Source organism: Camelus ferus, chromosome 18, assembly GCF_009834535.1.
Source record: "Camelus ferus isolate YT-003-E chromosome 18, BCGSAC_Cfer_1.0, whole genome shotgun sequence".
NCBI classification, from domain to species: domain Eukaryota; kingdom Metazoa; phylum Chordata; class Mammalia; order Artiodactyla; family Camelidae; genus Camelus; species Camelus ferus.
The window spans coordinates 26,407,148-26,429,262 of record NC_045713.1 but is presented as its reverse complement, the minus strand read 5'-3'; the positions used below and the strand labels follow the sequence as shown (position 1 = coordinate 26,429,262).

The 22,115-nt window shown below is 40.1% G+C and overlaps 1 protein-coding gene across 1 annotated transcript in view; it reads left to right on the top strand.

Moving 5' to 3' along the window:
• Positions 1–9,504, top strand: part of LOC106731034 (ryanodine receptor 2-like) — a 48,755-nt gene extending 39,251 nt beyond the window's left edge. The window contains 2 exon segments of the mRNA XM_032460762.1: positions 8,008–8,097; positions 9,374–9,504. The gene's annotated coding sequence lies outside the window, so the exon portion shown is untranslated.
• Positions 9,505–22,115: the final 12,611 nt, after the last annotated feature.

Here is a 22,115-nt window from a genome sequence, read left to right as displayed (position 1 = left end):
CTCGGGAAGTGCCTTGGGCAGCAGAGGCCGTCCTCAGGCCATGCCGCGGGGGGAGATAAGGGCAAATCGATTAGTTCGCCAGGGGCAGCGCCCCTCTCGCTGCTGCCCGAGTTTCGCAGGACACTTGTTTCCAAGTCAGTGGGTTCCCAGGAGGCAGGAGAGGTGCGGTTAGGGGGCGGTGGCGGGGAGGGGTGCTGCGGTCTGATGGGAGGGGGTGGGACTTACTCCTGTCTCCCCAGGGGCCTGTTCTGGGGCGGCCTTTGCTGCCCAAAATTCACATAGGAAGCATGTCTTCGTGTCAGCCTGCTCCTGGGGGAGGGCGCAGTGCGGTCAGTGGGCATCCTCAGCGGCTGGCAAGGACTTTCCCAGGACTGGGCTCTCTAGTCCAGGATAACTGACTCTCCTTTTTTCTCTTGCTTCCTCAGTTGGTGGCTGTAGCGACTTTTCCATTTTAGGTTATCACCAGGGTATTGAACGTAGGCTTGTGTGGTATACAGAAGAAACTTAAAAAAAAATCCGTTTTTATATAGTGGCTAACATTTGTAAATCTCAATCTCCCAAATTTATCCCTTCCCACCCCCTTTCCCTTGTAACCGTAAGATTGTTTATCAACTCTGAATCTTTTTCTCTTTTGCAAAGTAGTTCACAGTGTCTTCTTTTTTGTTTAAGATGGTGCGTATTAGTGATATCATATGGCATTTTTCTCTTTCTGGCTCATTTCTCTTAGAATGACAGTCTCTAGGTTCATCCATACTGCTGCAAATGGCATTATTTTACCTTTTTTATGGCAGAGTATTATTCCATTGTATAAATAATACCAGAACTTCTTTATTCAGTCACCTATTGCTTCATTTCAGTTGCTTCCACGTCTTAGCTAATCTGTATAATGGTGCTGTTATATACTGGGGCGTAGGTTATCTTTTTGCATTGGAGTTCCCTCTGAATACATACCCAGAAGTGGGATTGCTGGATCATAGGGGAAGTCTATTTTTAGTTTTTTGAGGGATTTCTATCCTGTTTTCCATAATGGCTGCACCAGACTACATTCCTACCAGCAGTGTAAGAGGGTTCCGTTTTCTCCACACCCTCTCCAGTATTTATCATTCATGAACTTTTGAGTGAGGGCCATTCTGACTGGGGTTTTGTAGTTTCGATCTGCATTTCTGTGATAATTAGCGATACTCGAGCATGTTTTCGTGTGCCTGTTGGCCATTTGTGGTCTTCATTGGAGAAATGCTTGTTTAGGTTTTCTGCCCATTTTTGGATTGAGTTGTTTGTTTTTTGTTATTAAGTTTCATGAGCTTTTAATATATTCTGGAAATTAAGCCTTTTGTCAGCCGAATCATTTACAGATGTTTTCTTCCATTCCGTAGGTTGTCATTTTGTTTTGCTTATGGTTTCCTTTGCTGTGCAAAAACCTTGTGAGTTCAATTAGGTCCCGTTTGCTTCTTTATTTCTGCTTTTATTTCTGTTGCTTGGGTAGACTGCCCTAGGAGAACATGGCTGAGAGGTTATGCCAGGTAATGTTTTGCCGTTGGTTTTCTTCTAAGAGATTTATAGTGTCTTGTCTGCATGTTTAAGTCTTTAAGCCACTTTGAATTTATTTCTGTGTATGGTCTGAGGGAGTAGCCTGACTTCATTGATTTACATGCAGCTGTCCAATTTTTGCTACATCTTTTGCTGAAGAGAGTGTCTTTACTCACTGCAAGTTCTTCGTCGAAGATTGACCAGAAGTTTGTGGGTTTAATTCTGGGCTCTCTATTCTGTTCCATTGATCTGTATGTCTGTTTTTTTCCCCCCTCCTTTTCCAGTTTTATTAGGTAGAATTACTACAGTTCAACTACACATACACATTATATTGCATGTAGATACGTACATACACTATACTGCACTAACTTTTAGTTTACCTCATGTACTATTTATCATTGTTAGAAGAGGTTAGATTTTTAAACTTAAACACAGTTAATAAAGGAATGAAGCCAACTACAAAGTAAGAATCAACAGAATGTGGTGATCTAATCATGGACAGTCAGATGTGCTTACACATGTTCAAGAAGTCAAAATGATAATTAAGTCCATTTGTGGCCTTATTATTGCTGTTAGTATTGTTTAGATTCCTCATATGAGTGATGTCATATGGCATTTTTTTTTCTTCTCATTCTGGCCCACTTCACTTAGAATGACAGTCTTCGGATCCATCCGTATTACTGCATGTGGCATTGTTTTATTCTTCTTGTGTGTTTGAGTAGTGTTCCGTTGTGTATATGTACATGTTCCTTATCCAGTCATCTGTTGATGGACAGTTGGGTTGTTTCCATATCTTGGCTATCGTAAATAGTGCTGCTGTGAACATTGGGGTGCATGAGTCTTTCCCAGGACTGGGCTCTAGCCCAGGATAACTACCTCTCCTTTCTTCTCTTTCTTCCTCAGTTGGTGGCTGTAGCGGCTTTTCCATTTTAGGTTATTACCAGGTATTGAACATAGGTTTCTGTGCTATACAGAAGAAATTAAAAAAAAAAAATCTTGTTTTACATATAGTGACAAACATTTTTAAATCTTCCTTCCCACCCCATTTTCCTGGTAACCATTAGGTTGTTTACTAAGTCTGGAAGTCTGTTCCTGTTTTGTAGATGAGTTCATAGTGGTTTTTTTTTTGTTGTTTTTTTTTTTAGATTGCACATATAAGTGATATCATTTGATAGTTTTCTTTCTCTTTCTGGCTCACTTCATTTAGAATAATGATCTCTGGGTCCATTCATGTTGCTGCAAATGGCATGATTTTATCCTTTTTTATGGCAGAGTGTATTCTATTGTATAAAAATATACCACGACTTCTTTATCCAGTCATCTGTTGCTTCATTCAGGTTGCTTCCATGTCTTGGCTGTTATATTATAGTGGGGTTATGAATACTGGGGTGCAGGTATCTTTTCGCATTGGAGTTCTGTCCAGATATATACCCAGAAGTGGGATTGTTGGATCACAGGGTAAGTCTGTTTTTAGTGTTTTGAGGAATTTCCATACTGTTTTCCATAATGGTTACACCAAACTGCATTCCCAGCAGCAGTATAAGAGGGTTCCCTTTTCTCCACACCCTCTCCAGCATTTATCATTCATGAACTTTTGCATGATGGCTGTTCGGACTGGGGTTTTGTAGTTTTGATTTTCATTTCTATGATAATTAGTGATATTAAGCAGTTTTTCATGTGTCTATTGATCATTTGTATTTCTTCCTTGGAGAATTGCTCGTTTAGGTATTCTGCCCATTTTTGGATTGGGCTGTTTCTGTTTGTTATTAAGTTTTATGAGCTGTTTATATATTCTGGAAATGAAGGCTTTGCTAGTTGAATTATTTATAATTATTTTCTCCCATTCCGTAGATTGTCTTTTTGTTTTGCTTATAGTTTCCTTTGGTATGCAAAAGCTTATAAGTTCAGTTAGGTCCCATTTGCTTATTTTTTCTTTTTTCTTTTTTTTCTATTGCTTGGGTAGACTGCCGTAGGAGAATGTTGCTGAGATATATATCAGGTAATGTTTTGCCTATGTTTTTTTCTAAGAGGTTTATAGTATCTTGTCTATATGTTTAAGTCTTTTAGCTATTTTTGAATTTATATTTGTGTATGGTGTGAGGGAGTAGTCTGACTTCATTGATTTGCATGCAGCTGTCCAGTTTTCCCTACACCATTTGTTGAAGAGACTGTCTTTACTCCATTGTGCATTCTTGCCTCCTTTGTCAAAGATTAGCTGACCAGAAGTTTGTGGGTTTACTTTTGGGCTCTCCATTCGGTTCCATTGATCCATATGTCTGTTTTTGTATCAATAGCATGCTGTTTTGATTGTAGCTCTGTAGTATTGTGTGCAGTCTGGGAGGGTTATTCCTCCAGCTTCATTCTTTTTCTTCCGTAATGCTTTGGTAATTCTGAATCTTTTATTATTCCGTATAAATTTTAGGATGATTTGTTCTAATTCTGTGAAAAATGTCCTGGGTAATTTGATAGGAATCTGATTAAATCTGTAGATTGCTTTGGGTAGTATGGCCATTTTAGCAATATTAATTCTTCCAATGCAAGAACATGGGATATATTTCCATTTCTTTTAAGTCCTTTCTAATTTCCTTAGTCAGTGTTTTGTAGGTCTTTGCATATGTCTTTCACTTCCTTGGTCAGGTTTATTCCTAAGTATTTTATGTTTTTGGGTGCAGTTTTAAAAGGGATTATTACTTTCGTGTAAAGAAATGCCACTCATTTCTGTATGTTGATGCTGTGTCCTGCTACCTTGCTGAATTCTTTCACTAGCTCTTACAGTTTTCGTGCGGAGCCTTTAGGGTTTTCTGTGTATAGTACCATGTCATCCGCATAGAATGACAATTTTACCTCTTTTCTTCCAACTTGGATCCCTTTTCTTTCTTTTTGTTGTCTAATTGCTGTACTAGGACTTTCGATACTGTATTGAATAGAGCTGTTGAGAGTGAGCATCTTTGTCTTGTTCCAGATTTTAGTGGAAAGGCTTTCAGCTTTTCACCGTAGAGTATTATGCTGGCTATAGGTTTGTTACAAATAGCTTTTACTATGTTGAGATATGTTCCCTCTGGACCCACTTTGGTAATACCATGGGCTCATTGCAGTCAGGGGGCTGGGAGGATGGTAGCAGCGGAGGCAGCAGCGACGGGAGGAGGGGCCTGCCCCTTCCAAGCCAGTCATTTGCTCCCATCTCCCTGTGGTCTGGCCTGGCCTGGCCTGGGAGCGGCCTCTGCTACCCCAGGTTCACTCTAGGCAGGTCCCCAGGTCAGCCAGCTCCCAGGAGGTGGGTGTGGTGTAGTCAGGGAGCAGGGGGCAGCTGGGGGAGGGGGCCTGCCTTGGAGAAGCTGGCCTATTTGCTCCAGTCTCCCTTGTGGCCTGGCTTGGGGGTGGCCTCTGCTGCCCCAGGTGGGCGGGGGGGCGGGGGGTCACCTGACCAGTACCAGCTGACCCCATCTCACCAACCTCCAGTAAGTAAACTGGGAAATACATGTCCTGCCACCGGGGACAGCAAAGGGTGCCCACAAGCCAGGTGTTGGGGAGACAGGGAAGCCTGGGGCAAATCCAAAGACTTCCCCAGGGCAACCCTCCTCCCCTTGCCATTAGCTCTGTATTCTTGCTGGATTTTAAAATTTTGTCAATCTAGTGTATGTGTAATATTTCATTATATTTTAAGTTTACGTATTCTTAATTATTCATGAGATTGGTAGCTTTGTTATATTTGTTGGCCATTTAAATTTCCTTTCTGTGCTTGTTCAAGTCTTCTGCCCATTTTTCTGGTGGAATGTCTCTTGTCTTAACTGATCTGTAGGAGTTCTTTATGTAGCTGTATGTTAAGTCTTTTTGTCAGTGACACCTGTTGTAAATATCCTCTGGCTTTTTCCTATGGTTCTTTTTAATAAAAACTTTTTTTCTCAAGTAGTCAAAATAATTTTTTCTTTCCATATCAAAGGAAAAGTACTCCTATATTATTATCTAGAAGTTTTCTTTTTTTTCCCATCTTTAAATCTTACATCCATCTGAAAGCAGTTTTTGTATATGGTTTGAGGTGGAGAGTCATCTAATTTAAAAAACATGGATGCCTAGCTCTCCCAGCAGCAGTTATTTTGAAAGGTTGCCTTTCCCCATGCTCAGCAGTGTGGCCTTACCATGAGTGTAGCAAGGGTCTACATGCTTGGTCTGTTTTTCTGGGCCCTCTTCTGTTTGATTGATCTTCGTCTCTACATCAGTACCACACTGTCCTAAATATTGTTACTTTATTGATGTCTTTAAGAGAGTATTGACTATTCTTGACCTTTGATACTTCCAAATACACTTTAGAATCAACTTGTCTAATTCCACCCCAAAACGTTTTTAACCTTCTGATTCTAATAGGGGTTGCACTGAATCTGTCATTCAATGTCAGTTTAAACTGACATCTTTACATCATGAGTCTTCTATTTAGTGACCATTTGGCATAACCCTTTATTCAGTTGTCTTTCTATAAAGTTTTTAAATTTTCTCTAGAGATTTTTCATCTTCTAGATTGTTAGATTTACTGTATATTTTTTAGCACAGTAGTGCTATTGTTAATAATTAAAAATTTTTTACTTCTCATGTGTGCAATATTTACCAAATAGTTTTTATGGAAGTCTTTTATTTCTAGTATGCTAACAGTTTTTCTCAAGAATAAATTTTATTACCTTTTCTCCCTTACATTTTCTTATGAATTTTTTAAACATTTTTTATTGATTTATAATCATTTTACAATGTGTCAAATTCCAGTGTTCGGCATAATTTTTCAGTCATTCATGGACAGATACACACTCATTGTCTCATTTTTTTCTCTGAGTTACCATAACATTTTGTGTATATTTCCCTGTGCTATACAGTGTAATCTTGTTTATCTATTCTACAATTTTGAAATCCCAGTCTATCCCTTCCCACCCTCCACCCCCCTGGCAACCACAAGTCTGTATTCTCTTTCTATGAGTCTATTTCTGTCCTGTATTTATGCTTTGTTTTTGTTTGTTTTTGTTTTTGTTTTTTAGATTCCACATATGAGCGATCTCATATGGTATTTTTCTTTCTCTTTCTGGCTTACTTTACTTAGAATGACATTCTCCAGGAGCATCCATGTTGCTGCAAATGGCATTATGTTGTCGTTATAAATTTTATTGATGTTAAACCACCCTTGAACTCTGGATAACCGTAACTTGATCCTAGTATATTATCCTTTTTATACATTTTGTGTTTTGTTTTTATTTAGGATGTTTGTATCGGTGTTCACGATAAGATTGATCTGTGATTTTCCTTTTCTTTCTTATCTTCTGTTGGGTTTAGGTATCAATTTTGTTAGCCTTTTACAGTGAGCTGAGGAAGTTTCCCTCTTTTCTGTTCTTTATGGATTTAATGTTGGGAATGGTTTTTCCTTAAATGATTGCTAGGACTTAAGAGTGAAGCTATTTGGGCCTAGAGTGTTCTATATGGGAAGATTTTTGACTATTTATTCAATTTCTTTAGTGGTTAAAAATTAGCACAGCTTTTCCATTTCTTACATCAGCTTAGTAAATTATATTTTTCCAGGAATTTACCCATTCAAATTCTCAACATTAATTCATAAATAGTTTCTTCTTAATGTCTGAAGATCAGTAGTAACATTTTCTTTTTTGTGATACTACCTTCTCTGTTTTGAGATGTATAAAATGGTATAAACTAGTTATTTTTATCAGCTAATTATTATTCATCTACAAATACTATCATAAAATTACTAGATATATCATAAGTTTTGCAGTCATAATAACTTATTTTTACTTGGCAATATAATATGTTGATCTGTAGCCAATCTTTGCATTTTAGCAATAGAACATGCAATTGAAAAGGTGTAACAGGGTCACAGAAACGAAGCACCAAGAGAGTTTCAAGAAGAAAAGAAGAGCCAGTGGTACTGAGGAAGGTTCAAGGAGAGGGCAGATTGGAGGTCTTAGATTCAACAGAAATAGGCCTTGCCTAAGAGCGGTCAACCTCTTAGAGTTATGACCTTAAGTTCCTTTCTTAAGATACTTCTGATTTCAAAATCCACCAGGCATCAAAAGTAAAATTTCAGAATTATTAGCCAGAGGAATCGCAGCTATATTCCTTTTTTTCATTTCTTTAAAGTTTCGGCTCTAAGATCAAGGATGAAATTCCCTGAGGGGAGTTTGGGGAGGTGTTTTTTCCTTTTCATCCTGTAGGTGTCGTCACCTAAGTCCTGAATGTTTAGTGCTTTCATTTTCTAAGGATTCTGAATTACCTTTTATATCAAAATCAGGTTTTCCACATGGTACTTTTTTAAAATTTTGCTTATTTGCAGTATGCCTTTAATTAAAATTGAGGCCCTGTGTTGAGGTCTCCTGAAAGGCAGTGTAGAAGCCCATGAAAATTTTGAAGGAGGTGATCATGCTTCACAAAATCTGTGGAAATTCTATTTAAATTTAATGTTAAAGATCATTTTATCTTTGCCTTTCATTCCAGGAACTTGTGTCCCTGAAGCCTGGTAAAGCTGCAGAGCTGGTTGCTACTCACTTTTATAAACAGCTTGAAACAGTCCTTAAAAAACTTCAGGTAAATTTTGCACTCACCCTAGACATCATAACCACAGAGGCCCCCCCCCGCCCCACCCCCCTTATCTTCTGCTGTAGTAGCTGCAATGGTATTCTCTTTGGGTTTCATGTAATTTATTCAGACTTTTGTCATCCTCACATTGTGTTAATGATGACTAGAATTTTTCTTGGAAAATCTTAATTGGAATATAGCTGTATTAATGTTGAATACTGAGATGCTCAGTTGGAAGTACTGTATGTATCATGCAGCTAGTATTCCACTCGTCACCACCACGGCATTGCTGGGAGAGTGCTTTGCTCACTACCATTATGGCCACTGAGTGGTAGAGTTTATGGCCACTGAGTGGTAGAGATAGGGAACAGGACAGTGACAGGGACACGTAGCACAACCCAGGGTCCCCACATGGCAGTAATAATAGTAGGAGTCACGTGCACAAGATGAAATCCACAGCAGTGAGTGGGAGGCAGCTGACGTAAGAGAGATACGGAGTTCATTCACTGACACGCTTCATTTTCCCAATACTGTGCCCCACCACCACAGTATGGTGGGCTCTGGGGGGCACAGATAAGTGTACAATGTTTTCTTTAATTTTTCCATACAGAGCAGAGAAGCACTTGTATAAGCACAGTACAGTGTTAAAAGCTCTACACCAGACATAGTAAAAAAGTGCTGCAGGAACAAGAGGAGAGAGGGATAGACTGTGTCAGAGAGTCAGACAGGAGTTCCTAGATAAGCGCGAACTGGGCCTAAATAATTGGTATCAGTTGTCTAGGCAGAGAATTGGGCAGGAGTTCTAGATAAAGGGTCCTGGGTGTGCAGAGACTTAAAGGCACAAAGCGTCATGCATTTTCAGAGGATGACGTGGGGGCGATAGCAGAAGATGAAGCTATAACTATGTCGGGGGGAGGAGTTAGAAGTATAGAGACTGGAAGATAGGGTTTGGGGGCTTACAGTGAGCAATTTAATATGTAAAGCTAAGAAATAATATACTGAATCCTATGTGTGCTGGAGAATTACTAAGTGTTTTACGCAAGGGAACTATAGCATTAGATTCAATTTATAGAAAGTTAACCCTGTAGTGTGAGTATGCCTTAGAGGCGCCGCCACTGAATATTGTTACTGAAGATTGTTTTTCCACTTAAATGAGAAATACCGTGATTTAGAAGGTCTCTGATGTAATTTGCAGTTTTACCCGGCCAAAAAAGCAGTCTTGGTAACGTACTTTTTACCTGTAGCTTTAATTATAGATGTGATTACATAATGCTTTTTGTTTTAGAGAAGATGTCCTTGTAAATCAAGAATTGCTGCAAACGTCTCCGTGTGTCGCAGAGCCGTTCACTGAGCTGTTGTGTCTGTTCAGCCCCAACCGGGTTATAGAGATGCTGCCGCCTGGAAGAAAGCATTCAGGTGAGACCAGTGGTGTAGAGGAGGCAAGAGTCAACTTCCCTTAATCATTCACCATTGTATAAATGAGCAAAGGGAGACACAAATTATCTGCTTAAGTTTATACCTGGTATGTGCTAGCACCTGAGATTAAAACCCAGTCTGACTCCATGGTGCATGGGCTCCATTGCTGTGATAAATTTCTTGTGTTTATTCCAGTAAAATCTGAAACAGCACGTGTCCATTATTGTTATCAGTCAAGGTTCACAGCCATTATAGCCAACTTGATAAATTAGGAAAAGGAATACCATAAAAATACTAAGAACAAAACACACTCTAACTTGCAGGCACTGATGTTACATGGTCCTGCTGTGCTGGGACCTACAGGCTGAATGGCAGCCAGGAGCCTTAGCGCAGGCATTGCCTGGATCCTCTTTTCCTTGTATTCTTCTGTTTCCAAATGAAAATGAATGTGTGCGCACACACACGCGCGTACCTGTGTGTTTATGCATATACACGTGAACTCTAGTCTAGGAGAAGAGGTAGCACATTCCCTGTTTAAAATTTGTTTTTAGCCTCCATCAGGTCTCCTTTTCTCTGCTGTCAGTACTCATGAAACGGTAACCTGCGTTTTCCACATCCACCTCCTGAACTGCCCACACACTTAAACATTTTTAATTATGAACTATTTCAAATGTATAGAAATGTACAGAACATCAGATACATGTATACCCACCAACCCAATTTTATAAATGTGAACACTCTGCTGTACTGGCTTCTATCTTTGTTGTTTCGTTGTTTGTTTTAGAAATAAAGCACCCATTACCTGTTATGTCCCCCTGAGCTTATCACCCACGTGAAGATGGACAGTTTCTCCTTCCCATCCATGTTTTTTATTTTTCCTATATGTGCATTTACCTAAGGAACACAAGGTACAGTTTTATATATTTTAAAAATTTGTATAATGATATACTGTATGTATCTAAATGCAAATTGTTTTTTTATTAACTTTTATCTATCTTTATATGTATGGATCTAGTTCATTCATTTTAACCTTTATACAGTAGTCTATTGACTGACCACAACATTGCACACTGACTATACTTCAATAAAAAAAAGTAAATAAATAAATAAAAGCAGTCTACTGACTGACCCGCCACAGTTCATGTATTTCCCTATTCGTGGACGTTCCGATTGTCTGCAGTCCTTGGCCGTTACAAACTGCTCCATGGGACATCTTTGTGCATATCTCCTAGGTACTCAGGTGAGGTTTCTCTATGTAATGTGCCTTAATATCCCTGGAAGTGGGATTCTTTAGACAGTAGAGTAGCTTAATTCCACTGGTTTTTGCCAAGTTGATTCCTTACTTGTTTCCATTCTCCTCATCCATGTTTTTAGTTTGCTGTTTTTCCACATCTTTGCATGTTCCTAATATTTAGACGTCTTATGTCTTTTTTTATTTGATGGCGCATGACACGTAGCCTTGTTGTTTTAGACTCTTAATTTCTGCCAGTTCTGATGGTTCTCATTGATCACTCGTGACACTTCGTCTCTTTCCATGTGTTCAATGACACTTTGGGTTTTCTTGTCCCTGAACTATCTGTTCACATCACTGGCCCATTTTCCTAGTGAGGATTTGCCCTTTGTACTGATTTCTCGAAGTTCCTGTTATTTCTGGGTTTCTGATGCTAAGTGCTCTTTTATGTTGGAGGTGCCTCCTTCCATGCTGTTGTGGCATATTTTTTAAATCCGTTTTCAGTGATTTCCATTTTAATTATCAGTATTTTCCTTTAAAGTTAAGTTTTTGGGTGTGTGACTTTTATTTCCATTCCTACTTTAATGGCATAAAGGATATCCTCTTATATGAGTTTTAGTTTGGCTTTTTACAGTTTATCTGGAATTTATTTTTGTAAACAGACCAAGAGAGGGATTTATATATTTTTTCCATGTGGATGACTGATGATCCATGTGTCATTTTGTCTTTTCTTCCCTTATTTTTAATGCCATACACCAAACTCCCAAATATACGTAGATGTTTCTGAGGATTCTGTTCTTTTTTGGTTATTTTTCTTTCCTTATACTAATACCACAGATTTTAATGAAAACAGCTTTAGAATAAGATTTACTAGTTGAAAGAAAATTCTTCTCTTGGCATTCTTTTTCTTTGAAACCCTTTGGCTGTTCTTGGCCTCTTACTGTTTCATACCAGTTTAGGAATCACATTGTCACATACCTTTATAAATAATACATTTTCTAGGATTTTGATGAAAAAATGCATTGAATTTATAGATTCATTCCAGGAGAATTGACATTTAATGGTATTATTTTCACATCCAGGACCATGGTTGCCTTTTAAAAATGCCCTTTGTGCTCTTTGGTGAGGCTTTGTCACTTTATATAACATCTTACTTGTCTCTTGCATATTTTCTTAAATTTGTTCCCAGATGCTTACACTTCTTGTTAACATTCTAAAGAAAATTTTTTGAAATGACATTTTTTACTGATTACTTTTGGTGCATGTTACTAAGTTTAGCATGTTATTTTATATCTAGCAATGAGGCTGAAGTATTTTTTATTCAAATAGTGTCTAGATTTTTATTATGACCGTAATATTTTGTGAGAACCATGGTAGTTTTTTTCCTTTCCAATCTTACGCTTTTTCAGTCTCCTGTCAGAGGTCTAGGAGCTCTGGGGTTTTATTGAAAAGAGGCAATGACAGTGTGCACTGTCGTTCCTGATTTAAAAGTGAATGTGTCTACCATTTTATATTAAATACGGCTTTTATTGTAGGATTTTAATAGCTTTTTTTTTTTTTTATTAAATTACAAAAGTTCCATTCCCAGTTTGGGTTAGAGTGTTTTATATTGTTTTTATTTTTGTCAGGAATGGGTGCTGTGCTGCATTTTATCAAATGATATTTTTCTCTTATTTATTGAGATAATCACATATTTTTCTTCTTTGATCTGTTAACCTGTTAATGTGTTATTTGTGCTTCTCTTTTTCCTTAGTAAAGTATTATTCTACTTTATTAGTCTTTCCAAAGACTAACTGGGGATTTTTAAGAACCTCTGTTGTTTCTCTGTTGATTCTGTGACATTCTCTTCTGTACTACTTTTCTTTGTTTTATCGTAGCTTAATTGCTACTTCTCATTTACTCCCTAGAAACTTAGTTTATGAATTTTTATTGAGATCCCACAAGCGAATGTGTAGTGGTTTCATTGTCATTTTGTTCTAAATATTTTGTGTGTAGTTACACTTGTCAATTTCTGGTGTATATTATTGTTTACATGTTCATGTTACCTTTTGTGTCGTGGATATGCATAATTCAGGTTCACAAACAACTTTTAAAATAAAAAGAAAAAAATGAATGACCTTGGTTCAGTTAGAGTCCCAAATGGGCCACTCCAAGACTAGAAAGTCAAATATTTGCATGTTATACTGTAAAGTAACATACTTCTAGGGTTTGAATTCATTTTTTATTATCCAGGGTTTTTTTTTTCATTCTTAATAGAATCTTCTGACTCCATGAAAAAGATCTGTGAAGGTTTGTCATTTCCTTTTTCCTAGATTACTCAGAAGTATCAGCTTCAAGAAGTCACTGCCTATTTGAAAAGATATTCATGGTGCCTTTTTTAATGCTAGAGGTAAGATTTTACTCTGTGTGCTTTGTCATGTTTCTGTCTAGCCCCCTATCCATTTTATCAGTCCCATCTTTTTTTATTTGATGTATGAAACTGTAAGTTTTCATCATTCCATCTTAATTTCTTATGTCTCAAAGTAAGTTGCAGACAGGGTACATTTTATCTGTAAGTATTTGTATCACATGTGTCATTAACTAGAGTTGCTTTCTTTGTGGCATTTTTTTGAGGTAAAATAAACATATGCAATGCACAAGTTTTAATTGTGGCATTTATTGAGTTTTAACAAATGCATACATCTGTGTAACCCTAGTCCCCAACAAAATAGAGAACATCACCTTCAACCCAGGAAGTCCCTTCACAGTCAGTCCCCACTTCATCCCCCAGAGATAACCACACTTCGGGGTTTTTTCCCATTGTGGATGAGTTTTGCCTGTTTTATTCATTCATATTAGTGGAATCATTCAGTAGCTACTCTAGTAGAATTCTCCTTTCACTCAGCGTAATGGTTTTGAGGCTTATCTCTGTCACTGCACGTGTCAGTCCTTGTGCCTGTTACTGCTGCGCACTGTTGAACTGTAGGAAGACAGCACCGCTTCGCCGTTCTCCTGGTGACTGACACCCGGGCTAGTTCCAGCTTCTGATTATTCCGAGTACAGTTGCTGTGACCACGCTTGTACGGAAATGCTCTCCTTCCCCTGCAGTCACTGCCAAGGAGTGGGGCTGGGATATCGCAGGGTAGGCATCGGTTCAGTTTTGTAAGCAATTAGCAGGCATTTTCCCAAAGTGATTGTGGCATTTCACGTTCCATCAGTGATGTATGAGAGTTGTGGTTGCTCCGCATTCTCGCCAACAGTTTGTCCTATCAGTTTTTCAAAAATTTTTTTCTTTTCAATTGTTGTAAAATAACAAAATTTATTACCATTTCAGTGGCATTAAGTACATTCACATTGTTCTGCACCCATCACCACCTTTCATCTCCAGATCTTTTTGAACTTCCCAAACTCATTAGGTAATTACTCCCATTCTTCCCTGCCCCTGGCAACCACCATTCTACTTTAGACTCTATGCATTTGATTACTCTAGATACTTCATGTAAGAGGAATTGAACAGTATTTGTATTTGTCTTTTTTTTTTTTTTTTTTGGTGGTGATAGGTAATTAGGTTTGTTTATTTTTAGAGAAGGTCCTGGAGATTGAACCCAGGACCTTGTGTACACTAGGCGTACGCTCTACCACTGGGCTATACCCTCCCCAGTATTTGTCCTCTTTGTTTCTAGCTTATTGCACTTAAACCATAAGATCTTCAAGATTTATCCGTGTTGTGGCACATAACAGAATTTCATTCATTTTTTAAAGCTAAGTAACACTCCATTTTATGTATACACCACATTTAGTTTTTGCATTCATCCATCCGTGGACACTTGGGTTGCTCCCACCTTCTGACTCGTGTGAATAATGCTGCTACGAACATGAGTGTGCAAATACTTTTTGAGTCCTTACTTTCAATTTTTCGGGATACATACTGAGAAATGATATTGCTGGGTTAAATGGTAATTCTATTTTTAATTGTCTCAGGGACCACCGTACCATTTTGCATAATGGCTGCATCACTTTACATTCTCACCGGCAGTGCACCAGGGTTTCAGCTTCTCCACATCCTCACCAACACATGTTGTTTCCTGTTTTCTTGATGGTAGCCATCGTCGTGGGTGTGAAGTGTTACGTATCAGTGTTTAAACACTGTCACCTAGCTAGGAATAGATTAGGGGTGTCCTAGTTTTAATTTAAAAAAATGGTTCCTATTGGCTTCTTGTTTTTTCCTAGCCGTATGATTGTGAAACAGGCCAGGAACACTATTCCACAGAGCATTTGTGTAGGCTCTTACCCTCTTTTAGTCTCTGCATTACCCCAACATCTCTTTTTTCCCTTGTAATTTATGTGTAGATGACATCATGAACCTAATTTTAAAGGGTAAGTAAAAGTACTCGTGGCGTGGATAGGGAGTGGAGAAGCGGGAGGTCTTCTCAGGGAGTGAGATGGCCATTTGCAAAGGCACAGGGATGTGAAGAAATACGAGCTTGTAGGAGAGGAACCGGCAGCCCTACGGGGGCACAACTGTCCACGTATAGGCAGGTGAGGCTAGAGACAGAAGTTAGGTCCAGATTTGGAAAGATTTTGTAAGACATGCTATAAAGAATTAGGACTGGTAATGATTTCACACAGGATCAACTGAAGGTTTTTAAACGAGCTGATGTGATACTATGTTTCATAAAGACTGCTCTGTGGACCCTAGGAGGATCTATGAGGGGAGGGTGGAGAAGGAGGAGGGAACACCGGAAGCAGAGAGCACTTGGGGGGTACTGCAGTAGTACAGGTGTGACCAGTGAGGACGTGAGCTGGGCGTGGCAGTGGTCGTGGAGTGAGAGGAGGTGGATTTGAGAATTTACTGATCATTTGAATGTGGTATGGGGTGAAGGAGAGGGGATTAATGATGACTCTGAACTTCAGGTTAACATGAGCCTGTGAGGAACCTCAGGGAAAGGAGCAGATTTGGGTAGAAGGGGTAGATGAAGATCAGCTTCAGCTTGTATTAAGAAGCCTTTGGAACATCATTTAAGGGGGTGTAAGAATCCAGAATTCAGCAGAGTAGGGGATCCTGCAGCTGCGTGTTGAGGAGAGGCCACACCCAAGGCTGTGCACTATGTGTCGTGATAGACCTGTCATGTCCTTTTTATTCCCACCCATCCCTCTTTCTCATAACCCAGTATGAATTTTATTCCCTTACTGTAAGTTTGGATCAATCCTAATCTTCATTGCTTTGCCTAAAGAATGTCATGATTGACTGTGGTGGCACAACGGAAGCGAAAGTGGGGCACAATTTGGTACTTTGAATCTGTTCCAGTGCAACTAGTGATGCTTTCTGTATACAGAGCAAGTCTCATCTAAATGACAGATCACTCTTAATAACTTTGTTGTTTCTTGGGTTTTATCTTTAAAATATGTTAATTCAGATATTGATGGATGAGAGATATGAAGTGTTCCTTTCACCTCCTAGAGACTGCAAAGCAAGCTTCCAGAGAGAACACATCAAGATGAACGTAAGTTCTTGAGTATAATTGATAATTTGTTTTTCCGTGGACCCCATGTTTTAAAAAATGTTGAATGATAGCTGTATCTGTTAAACAGTAATTACATTGACCTGCATAATTACTGTTTATCCACTTTAATAGTGATCCCAACTTTGTCTTTATTTTCAAGGGCTTCTAGTAGGAAGTGAAAGAAACCGTTGTGATTTTGTGCTGCTAAATGTCAGGAGAGGTCATTGTACAGGAACTTAGGTGCTCTTCACTGATCCTGATGAATTTTTTGGCTATGTTTTTGTACTTGTGTTTTGGTTATTATAAATGAGGTACCTACTAACACCCTAAAAATTACTATAATGTGCTGAACAACAGCAAAGTGGGCTTCTAATCAGTAAGTAGTAGCCAGTTTTTCTGTGTTGAATTTATATAATTTTAGCACAATGCAGCAAAGTTTTGACAGTTTAGAATTTTGTCTTTGTCACAGATATATAATTTCCATGACATTACTTGATAGCAAAAATTACTGACTTTATAAAATTGTGGTACAATATACATAACATAAAATCCACTATTGTAGCCATTTTTAAATAGTCAGTTCAGTGGCAATAAGTACGTTCACATTGTTGTGCGATCCACCACCATCCACCTCCAGAACCATGTCAGCTTCCCAAACTGAAACTCTGTGCCCGTTACACAGTTACTCCCCATCCCTCCTCCCGACGCAGCCCCGTTAAGCATTCTCCTTTCTAGATTCGATTATTCTATGTATCTTGTATAAGTGGAATCAAGCCATATTTGTCCTTTTTTGTCTAGCTTATTACATTTAGTATTACATCTTCAGCATTGGTCCATGTTGTGGCACATGTCATAATTTCATCCTTTTTGTTTTTTTTAAATGGAATGATAGCCAGTTTACAATATTGTGTCAATTTCTGGCATATAGTGTAATGTTTCAGTCATACATATACATAGGTTATTTTTCATATTCTTTTTCATTATAGATTACTACAAGATACTGAATATAGCTCCCTGTGCTCTACAGAAGAATCTTGACACTTACTCTATTTATCGAGTAGTTAGTGTCTGCAAGTCTCGGACTCCCAGTTTATCCCTTCCCACCCCTTTTCCCCTTTGGCAACCATAAATGTGTTTTCTGTCTGTCTGTCTGTCTTTTTCTGTTTCGTAAATAAGTTCATTTTTGAAAATGATTTTCATTCATTTTTAAGGTTAAATAATAATCCATTTTATGTATATACCACATTTTGTTTATCCATTCATTCATCCATCCGTGGGTTGCTTCCACCTTTTGACTATTGTGAATAATACTGTTAGGAACATGTGAGTGTACAAATATCTTTTTGAGTCCCTGCTTTCAATTCTTTTGGGTATATACCGAGAAGTGGGATTGCTGGATTAAGTGGTAATTCTATTTTTAATTTTTTAAGGAACTACTGTATCATTTTCCATAGTGGTGTATCATTTTACATTCTTGCCAGCAGTGCACAAAGGGTTGCAAGGCTCTACGTCTTCACTGACGCTTGTCATAGTCTGTTTTCTTGATAGTGCCCAGCCTAGTGGGTGTGCGGTAGCATCTCAGTGTAGTTTTGATAGGCATTTCCCTAATGATTAGTGATGCTGAGCATCTTTTCTTGGCCTTACTGGCCATTTATATGTCATCTTTGGAGAAATGTCCATTAAAATCCTTTGCCCGCTTTTGAATTGGATTGTTTTCCTATGACTTGATGTTTTCAAATAGCCCTCCAGAGGTTCAGAGAATCACTTGGTAGGTGATTTTTGGATTGTTTTACCCTTTTAACACACTGACGCATTTCTTGGACTCCTTAGCCAACACATTCCTTTAAATACCTTTACCCTAATTCTGTGTAGATTGTTTTTGGAACTTCCATAAACGCTTGGTTGGCTTTTTCATATTTAGTTCAGCTAAACCTTAATTACTATTTTTGTAGTGTCAGTATGTGTTCAGCCAATTTGGCTGTTAGGTTTGTTGCATTTATTGCATTTTTATTTTTCAGTTTATTGTTATGAAAGTAATTTCTGCAGACATTACATGAAAGATTGAGGGAAACATAGGAAGAATGCTTCCCCAAGATCACTATAGTGATTTGTGGGTGAAATGTCTGGAGAAGTCAGTTCGTTGAATTCCAGTGAAGATAAATTTCTCAGTAATAGTCTCGTAATTACCATTTACTGTCAGATCCAATTCTGACTGTACACTTTAGAGTTCTGGAGTATTTGCTTATTACAGGACACTGTCCTAGTTCCTAAAGGTTACACACAGATGGCTAAAACACAGTCATTACTCAAAGAACTGCAGTCTCTTGAAGGAGACAGATAATGTAAATTAAAACTTCTAATGCAGGTAGAATTGTTTTACAAAAGAGGTACAGTGAGAGTGGCAAAGGATTGTGGGAAATTAGGGAATTATTTGTAACTGATGGATCAGAGGTACTTTCATGGAAGATGTGACGTTGAAACTAAGACTGGAATGATGAATAGGAATTTGAGAGGCAGAAGCAAGGGAAGTGTCCTGTAGGCTGAGGGGAATATGATTGTGAAAGCGCCTGGCTGGTCCCCTCAGGGGGCAGGAGATGACCCAGTGATGCAGGAGTGGGAAGTGAGAAGGTGTAGCGGAATGTTTCCTGTGTTTACTTAGGGTCAGAGGTTGGCTGACATTCTGCTTTTAAAAAAATAGGCGTCTTTGATGGCTTTTGTGAGTGAGACTGATGTGTTTGGCTTTGTGTTGGAGAGAGCTCTAGTATTGGTATAAAAGGGAATGAGGAAGGCACGATTTGGACAGTGTAATGAAGGGGCAGCTGCAGGAGTGCAGTCGAGGTGTGGAAGGGCCCCTGGGGTGAAAGGAGTGGGCGTATGAGAACACGGTGGTAGAAGTAACAGCATGAACAGTTTGAATGTGCGGGTGAGGGGCAGACAGGAAGGCGTCACAGATGGCGGAGATTTATAAACTGGTTGACTTAAAGTGTTTACCTGTTAATATGTTACGTGTGCTTCTCTTTTTTCTTAATAGGAAAGTATTATTTTACTTTACTAATCTTTTCAGAGACTAATCGGGGAGTTTTTAAAACTGCTGTTTCTCTGTTTCTATGATATTCTTTTCTATACTACTTTTCTTTGTTTTATCGTAGCTTAATTGGCATTTCTTCTTTACTCACTAGATACTCTCAGTTTATGAATTTTTATTGAGGTTCCACAAGCTAATGTGTACTGGTGTCATTGTCATTTTGTTCTAAGTATTTTGTGTATAGTTACACTTGTCAATTTCTGGTGTATACTATTATTGTTTATATGTTCATGTTACCTTTTGTGTCATGGATACACATAATTCAGGCGCATAACAACTTATAAAAAAATGGAAAAAAATGGTGACCCTGGTTCAGTTAGTGTCCCAAATGGGCCACTCCAAGACTGGAAAGTCAGATGTTTGTACATGATACTGTAAAGTAGCGTACAACTAGGGTTTGAATTCATTGTTTATTACCAAGCTTTTTTTTCCCATCTTACCAGGATCTTGAGACTCCAGGAACAGGATTTGTGAAGGTATATCTTTTACTTCCTAGATTACCCGGAAGTATCAATTTCTTGAAGTCACTGCCTTTCTATTAGAAAAGAAAGGAGATGTTCATGGTGCCTTCTTAACCAGGAGGCCACCCATGCCCAGCTCCTGCTGTGCCTAGAAGGCCTGTCAGGAAGGACACCAGGAGGGGACTGCAGAACAGTGACCGACCTTGGGTCACTGCTGGGCCCAGGCAACAAGAAGCAACGAGTCCCTGTGGGCAGGAGGCCGGCATGTGCACGGACAGCAGAGCAGAGGTGCTGGCACCAGGAGTCTGGGCACTGGGGTGCAGACTTCAGTCTCCCTTCTCCACCCGCTGACCTAGCTCTGCGTGGGGCGATGGCCAGCCAGGGGGCTTTAGGAAGGATGGAAAAAGTGAAGTTAGAGGCAGAAGGAACTTCCCAGGGTTCACGTGGGGGTGAGTCCAGGGTGGGTGGTGCTGGCTTCCTGAGGCCAGGACAGCTCTGCTGCATCCCCGCTCACCTGGGCCAGGAGCGCCCCCCCTCCCGGTGTGAGCGGTTGGCACACGGCCAGCACCCTCTCCGTGAGCAGGGCAGGCCACCCCAGGGTCATGAGATTGGGGTCAGTCTGTGAGTTCAGGGGTGGGTACTCCCGCCTCCTCACTGTGAACCTGTCTGAGCCTGTTTCTTCACCTTGAAATGTGGGGAGGGTAACAGTGCCAGCCTGGCCAAGGCAGGAGGCAGAGGTGGGTCCAGGCTTTAGCTCCAGGAGAGTCTGGAGGGGTTAAGGGAGGAAGGGAGCTTCCTGGCAGGAGTGCAGGTGGGAGATTGAAGGGGCACCTGAGGGGCCATGTGACAGGCAGCAGGGTGGGTGGGGCAGAGAGGAGGCAGTTGGATGTCAAAGTCACAGCCAGAGACTGAGGTCTGACCCCACCCTCATCCTCCAAGGAATAGGTCACTCTAGATGTGAGGAGGCAGAGGTGGGAGGGGTCTCTGCACTGACATGGGCTCAGGTTCAGAGAGTGGGGCTGCAGGGAGCCTGGGAGATGCCTGGAATGACCTTTCTCCTCTGCCCCACTGTCCTGCATCCCCTCTGGCTGGGTTTGTAGATCCTTCCCTGAAAGATGGGATTGGGGAGGGGTGAGTTCAGAGAGGTCACAGAGGCCCAGAATGGTAATGACCACCATGGCCACCATGGGGCTTGCAGTCCCAGAGCCCGTGGGGCCATGCCAGTCTGTCTGTCCAAATGGGCACAGCCGAGGCTACTGTTGCCTGTGGCCCCGGCCGGGGCTGCCCACTGTTCCCACCCAGGCCTAGGTGGGAGAGGGCATACCGGGCCCCTGACTTCCTGTCCCCCTTTGAAATGTGAGGTCTAGGCTTCTGTTTCATTCAACAGGAAGTGGTTAGAGTAGTTGAAATCCCTTTATCTCCCAGTCTGTACATTTAGTTCCAACCTAGTCTTTGTCCCTGAAAGATCAGCACGTAACCATAGCTCTGAATGGAGCACTCTTTTTTTTTTTTTTTTTAACATTTTTTTATTGAGTTACAGTCAGTTTACAGTATTGTGTCAATTTCCAGTGCAGAGCACAATTTTTCACTTACACATGAACATACATATATTGTCACATTCTTTTTCGTCCTGAGCTACCATAAGATCTTGTATATATTTCCCTGTGCTATGCTTTATAATCTTGTTTATCTATTTTGCATATGCCTGTCAGTATCTGCAAATTTCAAACTCCCAGTCTGTCCTTTCCTACCCCCCACCCCCTTGGCAACCACAAGTTTGTACTCTATGTCTATGAGTCTGTTACTGTTTCGTATTTATTTATTTTGTCTTATTTTTTTAAGATTCCACAAATGAGCGATCTCATACTGTATTTTTCTTTCTCTTTCTGGCTTATTTCCCCAGGAGGGAGAGGGCAAGACGAGGAAAGGGCAGGCCCAGGAGAGGGCAGGCCCAGGTGAGGGGAAGCCCAGGAGATAGTGGGGAGGACCAGGTGAGGGCAGGCCCAGGAGAGGGCAGGTCAAAGGGCAGGACCAGATGTGTTCACAGTTGATGGCAGGCACAGGAAAGGGCAGGTCCATGAGAGGGCAGGCCCTGGTGAGGGCAGGAACATGAGAGGGCCGGCCCAGGAGAAGTCCTATTAAACTTCCAAGAGATGACGTTGAGAGGCAAAATGGGTATTTGAGTCTGGAATACAGGAGGGAGGTCTAGATTGGAAATAGCAGTTTGGAAGTTGTCAACTTCTAGAGAATACATAAAGCCCTAAGGCTGATGGGGGCAGCAGCAGAAAGTAGTAGAGGCCAGAAGACAGCCTAAGGGGTGCTGTGTGCCAGCACTCAGGGGCTGGGACTGA